The 17,498-nt window shown below is 36.9% G+C and overlaps 1 protein-coding gene and 4 non-coding genes across 6 annotated transcripts in view; 2 read left to right on the top strand and 3 right to left on the bottom strand.

Moving 5' to 3' along the window:
• The window catches only part of LOC101889302 (neurogenic protein mastermind), a 425,563-nt gene that overhangs the window by 9,589 nt on the left and 398,476 nt on the right, over positions 1–17,498 (top strand). The window lies entirely within an intron of this gene.
• Positions 1,330–1,401, bottom strand: TRNAD-GUC (transfer RNA aspartic acid (anticodon GUC)). The gene has a single exon. It is a non-coding gene; the product is annotated as a tRNA-Asp (tRNA).
• Positions 1,902–1,973, bottom strand: TRNAD-GUC (transfer RNA aspartic acid (anticodon GUC)). The gene has a single exon. It is a non-coding gene; the product is annotated as a tRNA-Asp (tRNA).
• Positions 2,235–2,306, bottom strand: TRNAD-GUC (transfer RNA aspartic acid (anticodon GUC)). Its single transcript has one exon. It is a non-coding gene; the product is annotated as a tRNA-Asp (tRNA).
• On the top strand, positions 3,045–3,116 carry TRNAD-GUC (transfer RNA aspartic acid (anticodon GUC)). Its single transcript has one exon. It is a non-coding gene; the product is annotated as a tRNA-Asp (tRNA).

Below are 17,498 nucleotides of genomic sequence, written 5' to 3'. Positions count from 1 at the left end.
ACTTTTGAGATGTAACTACGAATGGCTACATTATAGGGTGAGATAAAAAAACTGCAACAACGTCAAACGTCATAATTTTTACAGTTTTTTTTTTTAATTTTATTGAATGAAAGCAAAAATTGTCGGAAATAGCATCAAATTTTAGAATAGGTTTAGATTTGTTCGAATTGGTCACCTTTGGCACGAATTATGGCCTTCAAACGGCCAATGAAACCGTCACACACTGCCCGAATGTTGCTCTGCGGTATTTTGGTCCATTCCCGCCGAAGCACTTGCTTGAGGTGATCGACACTTTGGCACTTTTTGGTGCCAACCTTACTTTCTAAAATACTCCAGACACAATAGTTCAACGGGTTGGTATCCGGAGATGGTGGCCATTATGCACTGGAAATGAAGCGAGGAACCTCATTTTGTAATCATTCTAGGGTGGCGCGTGCTGAGTGCGATGATGCTGAGTCCTTTTGGAATGTCCAAGGTCTGAGGCCAAAATATTTGCGTGTCTAAGGCTTTAATACCCCCTCCAGAATATTTTCGCGATAATATTCAGTATTTATTCTGCTGCCACGGTCGCTTAATACGAGCGGAGAGCGACCTTTGGCTGTTATGGCGGTCCACACAATCACCATGGCCGGCGCTTGAGTTCTGATGGCCAACCGAAGGTGCACATTTTCAGCTGACCTCTTTGGCAGCTTGTTTGTTTACAAACTGCTGGACAACGAATGTTTTCTCATCGGAGAAAACCAAATTCGACAGTTCACCACTTTCCGCCAAGCGAAGCAATTCTATAGCTCTTTTGAGTCTAGTTTCTTTCTGTTGCGGTGTAAGTTCTTGCACTTTTTGGAATTTCAATGGCTTTACCCCGAGCTCATTTTTCAATATTTGCTGAATGGAATATAGCGACATGTTCAGCTCACGAGCCATTTTTCGGCCAATGCGACGCGGGTTTCGATCAAGTCGCTTCTTTACTTTTCGAACCATTTCTGCTGATGTTGCTGTTTTCTTTCGCCCACTTCCTTGACTTCCTACCAGTATCACGGTAACGAGCGATGGTACGAGACACACACATTTAAATGATGGAGTGCTCTAACGATAACCACTTGTGGTTTTCCAGCCAAATATAAAGCAATCCCACTATCACGCTCGAATTCCATCACGACTAACTTTTTTTCTGGAAAATTTTCACCAAAATGCTTTTGTACGCTTGTTAACAATATAATGAGCTGTCACTTGAATAATTTTAACAGCTGTCGGACGAGTTGCTTAGAAATGACAGCAGTTTGAAGTTGGTTGCAGTTTTTTTTCTCATCGAATAAAAAGTAATGTATTGATCTCCCCGACGGGGAATTGAACCCCGGTCTCCCGCGTGACAGGCGGGGATACTAACCACTATACTATCGAGGATCTTGGGATAGTGTTTAAATTGGCATAACACCTGATGTAAGATGATAAGAATCCTCAGAAGAAGACTCGTTGAATTCCTTAATAATTGGGATTATGCCTAGTTTTTCCAAGTCAATCGAAAATAAAAAAAACTCGAAGACGAGTTAAATTAGATTTCCCTAACTTTATAACTTTCTCTTGACTGCCTTTATGAACTTTTTGCTGTTTTTGTACAACTTAAAATCGAATGATTTGACACTCAATTAAGACTAAACATTTTGAAGAGATCCATTTTGTAAGAAACACTTTTCCGGTTTCATTCGACTTATCGATCCGTGACATCATTTGTTTAAATGACAGAAAAACACAGTTACAGAAGCCCAAACTGGTTTTCTGGATGATTTTTCTTCGTTGTCTTAGGAAAGCAGGCCATTAGTTTGTGACCTTCAAACCCAATTTCTTATAGGTATTTGCTTCTTAGTTTCATATTTTCGCAGGATGGTCCAAAAATATTTAACGTCCTCCCCGACGGGGAATTGAACCCCGGTCTCCCGCGTGACAGGCGGGGATACTAACCACTATACTATCGAGGATCTTGAAGGATTTGCTATATATCCTTATCGCCAGGATAATAATTAGACAATTAAATCATAACAAAATATTAATATGAAATTCAACAAAAAGATTTTCAATTTTGAATAAGCAAATATCTATAAATCTTAAATTTGAACCAAAATTATCTATTCTTCTAATAATTACATTGAAAAATACAAGAATAATTTTTAAGTTTCTTTAATCGCGAATCTTCATGAGGAGCAAACGCGCCCAAGGGTTCTCAAAAATATATATTTGATCTCCCCGACGGGGAATTGAACCCCGGTCTCCCGCGTGACAGGCGGGGATACTAACCACTATACTATCGAGGATATTGAAATTCTACTAGCACTGATTTATTCGCAAATTTCAAATTGGTGGCAAATGCTATTTAATAAAACCTTTGGCACACAACCTAATCCGTATACGGATAGGGAATAAAAGCACTTTTTGTCAGTAAATAAACGTACCTCACTTTTAAACATTATTGAAATTTGTTAACTTCATATATAAATGAAGTAGTGGCCATCCTAATTTTTCACTCCATAAATAAGCTTCGAACGAATCTTCCCACTGTAGGGGACAATTCATTGCTAAACCCTTTGTTCATAATATACAACTCAATTGAGTTCATATATGGACATGTAACACAACCTGAAAGGTAGTTTGATTTCAAAGGATCTAGAAACATGCAACTCCCTACTAGAGTATTAGGTTCGTAATAGGTTCTTTTGACTGGCTTAACACATCGGCCGGCTTCTTTGTAAATGAAGAAAGGAGATTTAGGTTGCTCTAGTTCGATTTTGGTTCATCATTATTACTTGTTAACCCTATGAATTCCAGTAAAAAAGCCATTTAGGTTAAATTTCTGTTAAATGGCTTTTAAAATATGCGGCAATTGGTCATTCAATTTTTATAATGTCAATTTTTTTAGCATTTTCGGTCATAAAAGAATCTAATAAGACCAGTTGGTTATTCAGAGTTGTATTGTAAAACTCTTTGCCTTTTGCAAACTGTACGAACAGTTTTTGATAACTAGAAAATTAGTGGATTATATAGAATTTTTTACATCCTCGATAGTATAGTGGTTAGTATCCCCGCCTGTCACGCGGGAGACCGGGGTTCAATTCCCCGTCGGGGAGATCAAAAATTATATTTTTCAATTCATCTTAGATATTATTCTAATAACAAGAGTTATCAAAAGATGTAAGACCAATTTATACGAAATCCGAGATTTTTACTGAATAATACAAGCAAGTCACATAAAACAGAGGAAAACGTATTATTTCGAGAAATGCAAAGTGATTAAGATTTTTTTTTCCAGTTTTTCTTTCCTAAATGATTTTTGGCATGGCATTGCCATATTAGCATCTGTCGGTTTATGATGATTATGTTAAAATGATTCCAAACCAGAGACCATCAGGGCTTAAAACAATTTCTCCGCAATATTTATAGTCTTCACCAGCACCTTTTATTTGTTGAAAGATTAAAAAAGCTATTGACCTCCCCGACGGGGAATTGAACCCCGGTCTCCCGCGTGACAGGCGGGGATACTAACCACTATACTATCGAGGATTTGAAATGTTAAAATGTAAACAATGTGAAGTTGGCTGTAAATCCTATAAATAAAAACTTAAATATCTTTCAGGAAAAAGAATATTGCCACATTTTAGTCATAATAATATTTTAATTGACCACATTTTTTGCATAGCTCATCATCTACGTAGAGCCTGTTACAATTTGATACATTTGCTGTCCTCCTATACATTTGAATTGTTAAGTATAAATCTGCTTTAAACACTAGATCCAGGTCTGAAACTTTTCTCTCTAATCGGACTTGTGCAGTATTTTGAATATTTGGTTACAAGGTTTATTTTATTGACCCTCTACCATACATAGCATGGAGGGTATATTGTGTTAGTCATTCTGTTTGTACCTCATCGAGATAATAATTTTTATATATTCTTGATCAGCGTAAAATTCTTAGACAATTAAGCCCTGCCAAAACGATTTTTTTTCTGCAGGCAGGTCAAGTTCGAATATGGGCTATATCGGTATTTTGATATTCGATATTTTGATAAGTTTAGCTATATTTTTTCAATGGAATTATCTGAGAATCCACACAAGAAGTTCTTTCTCTTCCATTGGAAGAGAATTGCCTACATAGGTCCTTACAACGGTATCCCCGATATTCGGTATTTTGATAATTTTAGAGACATTATTTACCGAAATTGTTTCAAATTTTGTATTTGAAGGTAGGTAGGAACTATAGTCTCTGACAGAAAATTCTCTATGCAAGTCCAGGTCTTCGTATTGCCCCAATATATCAGTGCCTCCCTCCATTCGGTATTTTGATGATTTTAGCTACATTATTCACCGGCCGAACTTACTGCTTTTTTAAATATTATCTTGATCAAAGGCAAAGGGCCTCCCAAATGTCTTTGAAGCACCATAAAATGAAAAATTGATCTGGGAATCCTAACTCCTTTTGCAGTTTTTCTCTTCTTAGCTCCACTCAGAATTTTCCACACCCTAAACCGAAATGGTTGGCTACGTGAATTTGGGAGACACTGCTATATGGTGTATACACCGAGTATTGAGTATTTCAAATGAAGGTCTTCTGTCCCCAAATATGGATTGGAAAATATGGCCAAAGCCCTTGAAATATTTGAAATCAGGAGGTACCTTCAGGGTGAGATAAAACACTGCAACAAAGTCAAACGTCATAATTTTTTTTTTAATTTTATTGAATGAAAGCAAAAAATGTAGGAAATTGCATCAAATTTTAGAAAAAGTTTAGATTTGTTCGAATTGGTCACCTTTGGCACGAATTGTGGCCTTCAAACGGTCAATGAAACCGTCACACGCTGCCCGAATGTTGCTCTGCGGTATTTTGGCCCATTCCCGGCGAAGCGCTTGCTTGAGGTGATTGTCACTTTGGTACTTTTTAGTGTCAACCTTACTTTCCAAAATACTCGAGACACAATAGTCCAATGGACTGGTATCCGGAGATGTTGGCTGGAAATGAAGCGAGGAAACTCATTTTGTAACCATTCTTAGGTGGCGCATGCTGAGTCCAAGAAAGTCCAAGTTCTGGTGCCAAAATGTTTGCGTGCCCAAGGCACCCTCCAGAATATTTTCGCGATAATATTCGGCATTTATTCTGATGCCACGGTCGATTAATACGAGCGGAGAGCTATCATTGGCTATTATGGCGGCCCATCACCATGGCCGGCGCTTGAGTTCTGGTGTCCTACCGAAGGTGCACATTTTCAGATGACCTCTTTGGCAAGTAAACACGATCATTTTGTTTGTTTACAAACTGCTGGACAACGAATGTTTTCTTATCGGAGAATACCAAATTCGGGAGTTCACCACTTCCGGCCAAGCGAAGCAACTCTGCTGCAGTGTAAGTTCTTGCACTTTTTGGAATTTCAATAGCTTTACCCCGAGCCCACTTTTTTAATATTTGCCGAATGGAATATTGCGATATGTTCAGCTCACGAGCCATTTAGCAATATTTTTATTTGTATTAGATGAAGTATGAACATGGAATGCTTCGGTCGACAATATCTGCTACATCAAGCACATTTAACATTTTCATATAAAGTGAAGGAAGTTGTTGATATAGTCCAAAGTTTGAATATATTTAAATAATCGAACATTGACTGAGGATATACATCTGTCGGAAAAACCGATTGAAACTTTTTAATTTTTTTCTTTCTTTATTGATTTCAACATTTGGAAAAATCTGGCCAGCCTCCTGATTATATGGGTAGGGTGTAGTCTATTTTCTGCCTCGAACATGAAAAGTTCGTCACATCCTACATTATACCATTTCTACACCAGTCCAACAGTCTTTATTCCAACTTTCCCTGCCATTATTTGCTTGTCATTTCAGCTGAAACTCACGTCCACGACTTCATTTGCAAGAAATATCGACTAACCTTGAATTTTCGAATGGAAGTATGCAAATTCCTTTGGCTTTCCCCACCATGTTGCATATCCAGCCATGGCCATGTAAGTATCGTCTACCTGCATGTGGGTGTCATTAAACCTTTTTTTTGGTGAGGGGAAGGGTTCTTTTTTTTTTGATTTTTGAAAGAAATACCACAACTTGCAAACCAATTTGCACTAAAAACCAAACATTGTAACCAAAAATAATTGTCCATGATTTTGTCGTCGTAAAATCATTTGTTGTCGTTGATGTTGTTGTTGCTGCTGGCGGTGATGGTGTTACGTTTCAGGTCATCATACCTCGGAATGCCTGTTCGAATGTCGCCACCGTCGTCATTGGTATTTATTCTGTGGTAAATGTACCACCGATGGTTGGATGTCTGGCTGGTTGGTTGGCTGGCTGGATGGATGGATGGATCATATTTTGTACAACTAAATTCCAGTTTTTATTTTTCGTTTTGATTTACTTTTATTTGGTTTTAGTAGTTCTGTTGTGATTTTTGGTTTATTGTTGGTTGGTTGGGCATATTTTTTCATGGGTTCATTTGTCGTCATTTTTTCGGTGGTAGTCATCGTCGTCGTCGTCTTTCTGATTATTGTGTTTTGATCCAAAACGAATGTCAGCAACAAACAGCACCAACTTCAAATACAGCAAAAAGATCAGCAGAACATGCTGAAAGAAAAAAAATTGGAAACCGGTTTAGATTAGTCGTCGTTTATATGCTTCCAATATATACCTATAGAGACATACAAATTCTACATGTCGGTAGGTATGTACGTCTGTAGAGTACAACTCAAACGGGTAACTCTTTTTAAGTGAGTGAACGTACGTATGTACATACATACAGACGATTTTACAGTTCAAAGTTATAGACATTTTAGTTCATGCATACGACACGGCGCTTGCATCAATGTGGATAACTCAATTTGCGATAAAGTCGTCTATGGGACGTGCATTAACGCTTCTTTGGTAATTTAGGACCTGTGGGCAACACAAGCTGGATATAAGGAATATTGGGCGTGGATACCTTGCAGCGTTTTAAGGGGTATTTGAATGATATCCCTAATATATTTTTTCGAATAATAAACTTTTTGGATTTAAAAAGTCTTCCGGTTGAAATAGGCATCGAACAGTTTGTGAGTCGATTCATGGTTAAATAATACCAAACTGAAGATGTTTGACAGTGAAACAACACACGAAACGTGCTTGAGCTGTTTAATCAGTGTTGCCAAAAATAGCAAAGAACAATTTGAAAAGTATCAGTCGGTTTTGCCGACAGATCTATACCCTCAGTCATTGTTCGATTATTATACCCTCCACCATACTATGGAGGATATATTCATTTTGTCATTCCGTTTGTAACTCCTCGAAATACTTATGTCAGAACCAACAAAGTATATATATTCTTGAACAGCGTAAAATTCTAAGACGATTTAGCCATGTTCGGCTGTCTGTCTGTCTGTTGTAATCACGCTATCTTTCGAACGAATTGAGATAGAAGGCTAAAATTTTGCACATATGTTTATTTTGCCAGTAGGCAGGTTAAGTTCGTAAATGAGCTATGTAGGTCCAAGTTTTCAAATGCCCCCATATAACGGTACCTCCCGATATTCGGTATTTTGATTATTTAAGCGACATTATTCACCGGAATTGTTTCAAATTTGGCATTTGAAGTTCGAAATCGATACTACAGCCTAAGACAGAAAATTGTGTGTGCAGGTCCACGTCTTCGTATAGCCCCCATATAACGGTACCTCCCTATATTCGGTATTTTGATGATTTTAGCGACATTATTCACCGGAATTCTTTCAAATTTGGCATTTGAAGTTCGAAATCGATACTACAGCCTAAGACAGAAAATTGTGTGTGCAGGCCCACGTCTTCGTATAGCCCCCCATATAACGGTACATCCGATGATTTTAGCGACATTATTCACCGTAGTAGTTTCAAATTACGCATTTAGAGTTCGTAATGGGAACTTCAGTCTGTCTATGCTGGATCCTCGTATAGGCCCCATATATCAGTACCTCCCTATATTCGGTATTTTAACGATTTTGGAGACAATACTCGCCGAAATTGTTTGATTGATTTGAAGTTAGTAATAGAAGCTACAGCGTGTGACAGAAAGTTATCTATGCAGGTCCAGGTCTTCGTATAGCTCCGATATAACGGTACCTCCCTATGTACGGTAATTTGATGATTTTAGCTACATTATTCACTTTTTATTTCAAGTTTCGAATTTGAATATGGTAATGGCTTATGACAAACAATGCCTATGTAGGTTCACGTCGTACAGACCCTAATATAACGGCTATATTCGGTATTTTTAAGATGTTAACAGAATTTTTGGCGAATGTTATCTTTTTCGAAAATTTCCAAATTCGTTCCAAATGGTGGAGGGTATTCAAAGTTCGGCCCGGCCGAACTTACTGCTTTTTTACTTGTTTTTATATATTTTCACTTCCGATATCAATAATCATATTGAAATTGTTGACCCTCTATGGAGTGGGTTCCGAAGGAATAGGCCAATATTGGCCATTTCGTATCGGACCTAAACAAATATGATATGAATATTGCGACGTGCCATATTTGGACTATGTCGACTACTTCCTTCACCTTATATGAGATATGTGATAATTTTTAGGAAATGTGCGTGAGTTACGAGATATAGCCGAAGTATTCCATTTTCATACTTCATTTAAAACAGATAACATATTGGTATAGGCAGAATTACAAGAAAATCGAACATTTATACCCAATTTTATGCGAAATCTTAAATTCCACATTTATATCAGGTTTTTCGTTGAGAGAAATATTGACTTGTATAAAAGTATTGAAAATTGTGATGCTTTGTGGGCGTGGTACCAGACTGGGTTCGCAGATATCTATAATCTTCACAACAGATCTTGCGATTGCAAAAATGTTTGGATGTGTGAAATTTGAAGACAGTTGGATGCTTAATTCGCTTTCTTTGGGCGTTTTGTTTTTGCAAATCTTGAACCCTATGTGGGGGAGGTGCCAGAAGAAATGATGCGATCTCTCTGCTACCTTTATAACAAATCTAGTTTTAATGGAAATACTGAGATGTACCAAGTTTGAATGGAATCGAATGTTAAGTTCGTGTTTTTTGAGCTTTATGGATATTCAAAACTTTGACCCTTTTCGGGGGAGGTATCAGAAGGAGTTGAACGATATATACCATCTTCACAGCAGATCTTGTGTCAGTAGAAATAATGTGATGTGTGAAATATAAAGCGAACCGGATGCTTATTTCGGATTTTATAATAGTTTTGGTTATTCAAAAATTTCACCCTTTGTGGGGGAGATACCAGAAGGAATGTTCCGATCTCTACCTTCTCTATAACAGATCTTGTGCTGATAGAAATATTGAGATGTGCCAAGTCTGAATGGAATCGGATGTAAATTTTGCCTTTTATGAGCTTCATGGATATTCAAAATTTTGATACTTTGTGGGAATGGACCGTTATGTCTCACCTTCACACCAGATCTTGTGTTATTAAAAATATTGTAATGCGTAAAATTTGAAGACAATCAGATTCCTATTTCAAATTTTATAAATTATTCCAAATTTTAATTCTTTGTGGGGGAGGTACTTGATGGAGTGGGCCGATATTGTCCATTTTCGCACCAGACCTGGCGCTGACAAAATTATTATGATTTTCGAAGTTTATACAAAATCGAATGAACCTTTCACTTTCTATAAGGTGAATTATTTTCTATAAAAAATTTTGACGTTTTGTTGAGGAGGTGGACCTATATTGCCCATCTCCGAACACGATGATAATAATATTACTATGTACCATGTTTGGATCAAATCGAATATTTCCTTAGATAGTTATCGTGCGCAACAGCCAGCCAGACAGACGGACGGACGGACACCTCTAGATCGACTCCAAATGTCCTGAAACGGATTTGGCCCAAAGAGACCAAGGGTCTTAAACCGTTATTTTGATGAAGCACGTTTTGCGCGTATCAAATTATATATACCCTCGGCAGCTATATGGCTGCAGCAAGATACCAACAGAGACTTCAATATCAAATCATCTTCCTTCTCCCTTCACGCAAAACCGAATTTAGTACCACATAGTACTTTTCGGACAATTATAGTACACATTTCCAAAACCAGCATATCTGCATATCTCAATTTCAGGTACCAACAGTGACATCTGCACCAAATTTCAAGATTTCAGCTCTATCTCTTCACCCAATATCGAATTTCGTACCACTTAGTACTTTTTAAAACAATTATAGTACACAATTTTAAAACAATCTCCATACCTCTCCCGCAGACACCAAAAGTGACATCTTTATCAAATTTCAAGATTTCAGCTCTATCCATTCACCCAAAACCAAATATAGTACCATTTAGTACCTTTTATACAAAAATATAGTACGCATTTCCAAACCACCACCAAATCTCAAACTATATACCATCAGGAATCTAAATATCCAATTTCCAAATGTGGTACTTTTTAGTACTTTTCGTACAATTTAGAACTTTTTGTACAATTTAGAACATTTTGTACAATTAAAAACTTTTCGTAAAATTTAGTTGAAATGTCCAAAACCACCTCCATATCTCAATTCCAGATACCAACAGAGATCTCTATATAAAATTTTAGGATTTGAGCTCTATTTAGTTTTTTCGTGTATCTTTATCACAAACCTACCACCAACAGGGACCCCAAATTTCAAATTCCAGCTTCTTATTTTCATCCTGAACCAAGCTGTTCCAAATTTAGTACAGTTCACACACTTAGTACACATTTCCAAAACCACCTTCGTACATCAAACTTACTTTCCAACTTTGATTATACCCTCAGCCATATGGCTACAGAGGGTATATATCATTTGATACGGTCAAAACGTGCCTAGTCGAAATAATGGCTTTAAACCCTAGGTCTCTTTGGACCAAATCCGTTTCAGAACATTTGGAGTCGATCTACCGATGTCCGTCCGTCCGACCGTCTGTCTGTCTGGCTGGCTGGTGCGCACGATAACTCTCGAAGGGAGTATCCGATTTGATTCAAACTTGGTACATCGTAATATTTTTGTCAAACTTAGCTCGAGTTCGGAGATGAGCAATATCGGCCCACTCCTTCTGGTACCTCCCACACAAAATGTCAAAATTTTCAAAGAAAATAATTTATTGCACAGAAATAGAAAGGATAATCCGATTTTGCTCGAACTTTCCGAATCCTCATATTTTTTATCAGTGCTAGTCAGGTGCGAAAACGGGCAATATCGGTCTACTCCATCAAGTACCTCCCACACAAAGGGTCAACATTTTGAATAACTATAACTTATAGAATGTGATGTAAGTGTCCGATTGTCTTCAAATTACACACATCCCAATAATTTTATTAGCCCAATTATTGGTGCAAAAACGGAATGTATCGGTCCACTCCTTCTGGTACCTCCCCCACAAAAGGTCGAAATTTTCAAAAAATATTTTTTGCACAAAAATAGAAACGATAATCCGATTTTGCTCGAACTTTGCAAATCCTTATATTTTCATCAGTGTTAGGTCCTGTGCGAAAATGGACAATATCGGTCCACTCCATCAAGTACTTCCCCACAAAGGGTCAAAATTTTCAATAATTACAACTCTTATAAATGAGACGTAAGAGTCCGATTGTCTTCAAATTTCACATATGAAGGAGTGAGTCCGTATAATTCATACCAGGAACGTCGGAATATTTATATCATATTTTTGGGTCCGATACGAAATGGATAATATTGGCCCATTCCTTCGGAACCTGCTCCATAGAGGGTCAAACGTTTCAATAATTGTAACACTAGTTAAATTATATTTAAATAATCGAACACAGGCTGAGGGTATATATCTGTCGGCAATACCGACTGATACTTTTTAACTTGTTCTCATGTCCAATTTAGCTCTAGTGTTTAGCTCTAACCGTTTACATAGTATCATTGCAGTACTTTTCGAAACCTTAAAGTTCGAATTTCCAAAAACCCAATGGTACATCTATCCTGCAGTTTATCATTGAATCTTACTTCAGAAATTTCAGAGTTCTAGATCTTTTTTCCAATACAAAGTATTACATTTTTGATACCTTTTTAGTACTTTTCGTATCCTTTTGTATGAATTTCCAAAAACCCATCCTTATCACACGCCTACTCACCAAGCTAAAATCTAAATTAATTCAATATCATTTAATTCTCCCGAAAAAAAATCGCTAAATAGACAACACTGCATTTATTGGTTGATTCAATGAGAATGTGTCCATGCCAGAAGTGTCGTTGTTTACTACCGAACATTCGTAGCAAATTTTTATACAGCATTTCATTTGGTATTTTCTGGTCGTCATCATCAATATCAAAGTTATTTTTGTTGTTGTTCTTGTCGACTGCACAATACGAAAATTAAAGTGCCCAGTGGTAACAAATCAAAACTGTTTTTGGAAAGTTTGTTTCCATCTAAAAATGGCTAAATTTTTGAGAATATTTTTAATGCATAATTACTGTTGGTGACTCGGACCATTCGTAAATGGAGAAAAATTCTTAATTTTTTAGCCAATCTGGGAAAAAATATTTAAATATAGAATGACATGGCCTAACTTTGACCACAGGGCATTTCAGCCATCTGCACACAAGTATATATGTATAGGCGGACAAATTGAAGTAATCTCTCATTTTGGTAGATATGGAACTGGTGATGTTTGCTGAACTTTTCATACAAAATATTGTTCGTCAATATGCATTTAGTTAAATACTTATTCTGAATGCAGAATTGAAATAAAATTAAGACATATTTCGAAAATAATTATAATATGTAGGCGCATAATACAGTATCAAATTTTACTCAAAACCCAAATTTTCATGCCAAAATAAGAAATTACTGTAAAAATTTAAAGATGATTGAAATATATTTCAAAATTGAAAAAAATATATATATTGAAAAATTACTGTAAGAATTTAGAAGTTTCTTATAAAGTTTTCCTTAACATAAATACAGGGTGACATAAAAAAACTGCAACAAAGTCAAAAGCCATAATTTTTACATTTTTTTAAAATGTTATTGAATGAAAGCAAAAATTGTCGAAAAAAGCATTAAATTTTAGAATAAGTTTAGATTTAATCGAATTGGTCACCTTTGGCACGAATTATGGCCTTCAAATGGCCAATGAAATCGTCACAGGCTGCCCGAATGTTGCTCTGCGGTACTTTGGCCCATTCCCGGCTAAGTGCTTGCCTGAAGTGATCGACACTTTGGTATTTTTTAGTGCCAACCTGGCTTTCCAAAATACTCCTGACACAATAGTCCAACGGATTAATATCCAAAGATTTTGGTGGCCACTGTGCCTGGAAATGAAGTGAGGAACCTCATTTTGTAACCATTCTAGGGTGGCGCGTGCTGAGTGCGATTTTGCTGAGTCCTGTTGGAATGTCCAAGGTCTGCGTCCAAAATGTCTGCGTGCTCAAGGCTTTAATACACCCTCTAGAATATTTTCGCGATAATATTCGACATTTATTCTGATGTCACGGTCGATTAATACGAGCAGAGAGCGACCATCGGCCGTTATGGGGGCGCACACCATTACCATGGCCGGCGCTTGAAATCTGGTGGCCAACCGAAGGTGCACATTTTCAGCTGACCTCTTTGACAAGTAAACACGATCATCTTGTTTGTTTACAAACTTCTGGACAACGAATGTTTTCTCATCGAACAAAACCAAATTCGGCAGTTCACCACTTTCGGCCAAACGAAGCAACTCTTCAGCTCTTTTGAGACTATTTTCTTTCTGTTGCGGCGTAAGTACTTGCACTTTTTGGAATTTCAATGGCTTTACCCCGAGCTCATTTTTTCAATATTTGACGAATGGAATTTTGCGATATGTTCAGCTCACGAGCCATTTTCGGCCACTGCGACGCGGGTTTCGATCAAGTCACTTCTTTACTTTTTTTCTTCCGTCCACTTCCTTGACGTCGGGCTACGCTACCAGTATCACAGTAACGAGCGATGGTACGAGACACAAAAGATTTATTCACATTCAAATGCTGGAATGCTCTAACGATAGCCACTTGTGATTTTCCAGCCAAATATAAAGAAATCACACTATCATGCTTGAATTCCATCCCGAAAAACTTCTGTTCTGGAAAATTCTTACCACGATGCTTTTGTACACTTGTAAACAATATAATGAGCTGTCACTAGAATAATTTTAACAGCTGTCGGACGAGTGGCTTAGAAATGATAGCAGTCTGAAGTTGGTTGAAATTTTTTCATCTCACCCTGTTCCTAAACATAAATTTGTGTGTGTTCCATCTCGACATCATTCACTTTCTTTGTTGTGGACACTCTTTGTTGTGGACACTCTGTTCCTTTCATATTCTTCTTTGTCACTCTTTTGTTTGTTTTTGGTTTCTGCAAGTGATTTTTTTTTTTGTTTTGCTTTCGTGTGTCTGGCTGGGGCCAATCAACCAACCACAACAAACTCAACAAAATGTTTCTTTCCATGGAATTTGGAATATTTTTGACATGAGTCACTTTAAGATTTGATTGTCGACAACATTTTTTGCCTCAAATTGATAGGAGATTAGGGGCGATAAATCTGGAATGAAATTTATCAAATTAACACAAGATTCGATTTGAGGTTTGATGATAAGCAGGATAGTTGGTGAGGGTAGAGCATAGCGACAAATGTTTTCAATCATTTGTACAAAGATTTAGGGGGATATTTTAGAATACTTTTGACAAAAGAGGGACAATAATGTTTACTGGTTGACATAATTTGATTATTAGAGACTTTTTTGCCGATATGATGGAGTTGGTTCTAAAAGTACAAATGATGGAAAAAAGGTCTAAACCCCTTGTTTTGAACTAAAATTCAGTACATTTCTAATTTGGCACTTATGTTGTATTTTTGGAAAATTACACAAAAAAGTACTAAAACCTGCGTTTTTTGCCCTACAACACTTTGTGTTCGGGGTATTATAAAAGGTTTTCGAAATATTTGTCTCCGACCACCGATGTTATGTATGGACCTTCCTGAAGGTGGCGGTTATGGTCAAAATGATCGCAGAAATTGAAATGGACCAAAAACAGAAAAATTTCCCGATTTTTCAGTCTCTCTAAAGGTCACAATTAAAAACCAATCGACACGGAATTTGGCATGGGGTTAGATTTTAGGACAAGACAGAAGTCTATCATTTTGGATGACCATTAGATAATATTAAGGAAGTATATGCATCAGATAAGGCTATGGTTTTGGGTATATATCATTTAATATGGCCAAAACGTGCCTCATCGAAATAACGGCTTTAGACCCTAGGTCTCTTTGGACCAAATCCGTTTCAGGGCATTTGGAGTCAATCTAGCGATGTCCGTAGGCCTGTCTGTCAGTCTTCCTGGCTGGTGCGCACGATAACTCTCGAAGGGAGTATCCGAATTGGTCCAAACTTGGTACATCGTAATATTATTATCAAACTTAGATCGAGTTCGGGTATGGTCAATATCGGTCCTCTTTTTCTGGTACCTCCCCACAAAAGGTTGAAATTTTCAAAAAAAAAAAAAAAAAAATTTACTGCGCGGAAAGTGAAAGGGTATCCGATTTTGATCCAACTTTGCAAATCCTAATATTTGCATCAGTGCTAGTCAGGTGCGAAAACGGACAATATCGGTCTACTCCACCAAGTACCTCCCACACAAAGGGTCAAAATTTTGAATAACTATAACTCTTATAGAATGTGATGTAAGTGTCCGATTGTCTTCAAATTACACACATCACAATATTTTTATTAACCAAAATTTGGTGTGAATATGGAATATATCGGTTCACTGCTTCTGGTACCTCCCCCACAAAGGGTCAAAAATTATTTAATATTCATGAAGCTCATAAAACACCAATGCAACATCCGATTCCATTCAGACTTGGTACATCTGAATACTTCCATAAACACAAGATCTGTTATAAAGATGGTAGAGATCGGACCATTCCTTCAGGTAGTTCCCCCACAAAGGGATAACATTTTGAATAACCAAAACGATCATAAAATCCGAAATAAGCATCCGATTCTCTTCAAATTACATACAAAACAATATTTTGATTAAGCCAAGGTATGGTATGAAATTGGGATATATCGGTCCACACCTTCTGATACCTGCCCCACAAAAAGAATCAAAATTTTGGATATCCACGAAGCTCATAAAACACCAAAGTAACATCCGATTCTATTCAGACTTGGTACATCTCAATACTTCCATTAACACAAGATCTGTTATAAAGATGGTGGAGATCTGACCATTCCTTCAGGTAGCTCCCCCACAAAGGGATAACATTTTGAATAACCAAAACGATCATAAAATCCAAAATAAGCATCCGGTTCTCTTCAAATAACACACATCACAATATTTTGATTAAACCAAGGTATGGTATGAAATTGGGATATATCGGTCCACTCCTTCTGGTACCTCCCCCACAAAGGATCAAAATTTTGAATATCCATGGAGCTCATACAAGGCAAAATTAACATCCGATTCCATTCAGACTTGGTATATCTCAACGTCATCATCAACGAAAGATATATTATAAAAATGGTACAGATCGGAACATTCCTTCTGGTATCTCGCCCACAAAGGGTCAAACGAATTTAAAATCTGAAATAAGCATCCGGTTCTCTTCATATTTCACACATCTCATTATTTTTACTAACACAACATCTGCTGTGAAGATAGGATATATCGGCCCACTTCTTCAGGTATCTCAACCACAAAGGGTCAACATTTTAAATATCCGATTCCATTCAGTCTTGGTACATCTCAATATTTCCATCTACACGAGATCTGTTACAATGATGACAGAGATCGGAATATTTCTTCTGTCACCTGCCCGGAATATTTCTTCTGTCACCGGCTCAAGATTTCGAAAAACAAAAGCTCAAAGTAAGCGAATTAAGTATCCAAGTCTCTTCAGATTTCACACCCACAAACATTTTTGGTACCACAAGATCTGTTGTGTAGATAATATATGTCTGCGAACCGCTTTTGGTACCACACCCACAAAGGGTCACAATTTTCAAAACTTTTATCTGTCATAACTTGCGAAGCAAGTCAGCGATTCCATACAACTTACTATATCTAAATATTTCTCTCAACTAGAAACCTGAGATAAATATGGAATTTATGATTTCATAAAATTGGATATAAAAATTCGATTTTCTTGTAATTTTGCCCATACCAATATTTTTATCTGTATTAGACGAAATATAAAATACTTCGATCTACTATTTCTGGTACCTCATGCACATTTTCAAATTTTCTAAAAATTATCCCATAACTCATAAAAAGTGAAGGAATTTACCAAAATAGTCCAAACCTGGCATGTCGCAATATATATCATATTTATGTAGGTCCGATACGAAATGGACAATATTGGCCGATTCCTTCAGAACCTACTCCATAGAGGTTTGAAAAATCATAATAGAAGTCAAAATATATTTAAAAAAATCGAACATTGGCTGAGGGTATACATATGTTGGCAATACCGACTTTTTTTACTTGTTTTATATTAAATGGAAATTG

This window comes from Musca domestica, unplaced genomic scaffold (assembly GCF_030504385.1).
Source record: "Musca domestica strain aabys unplaced genomic scaffold, Musca_domestica.polishedcontigs.V.1.1 50, whole genome shotgun sequence".
NCBI lineage: Eukaryota > Metazoa > Arthropoda > Insecta > Diptera > Muscidae > Musca > Musca domestica.
Note: the sequence above shows the minus strand (reverse complement) of the source record. Positions and strands in the feature narration are given on the sequence as shown.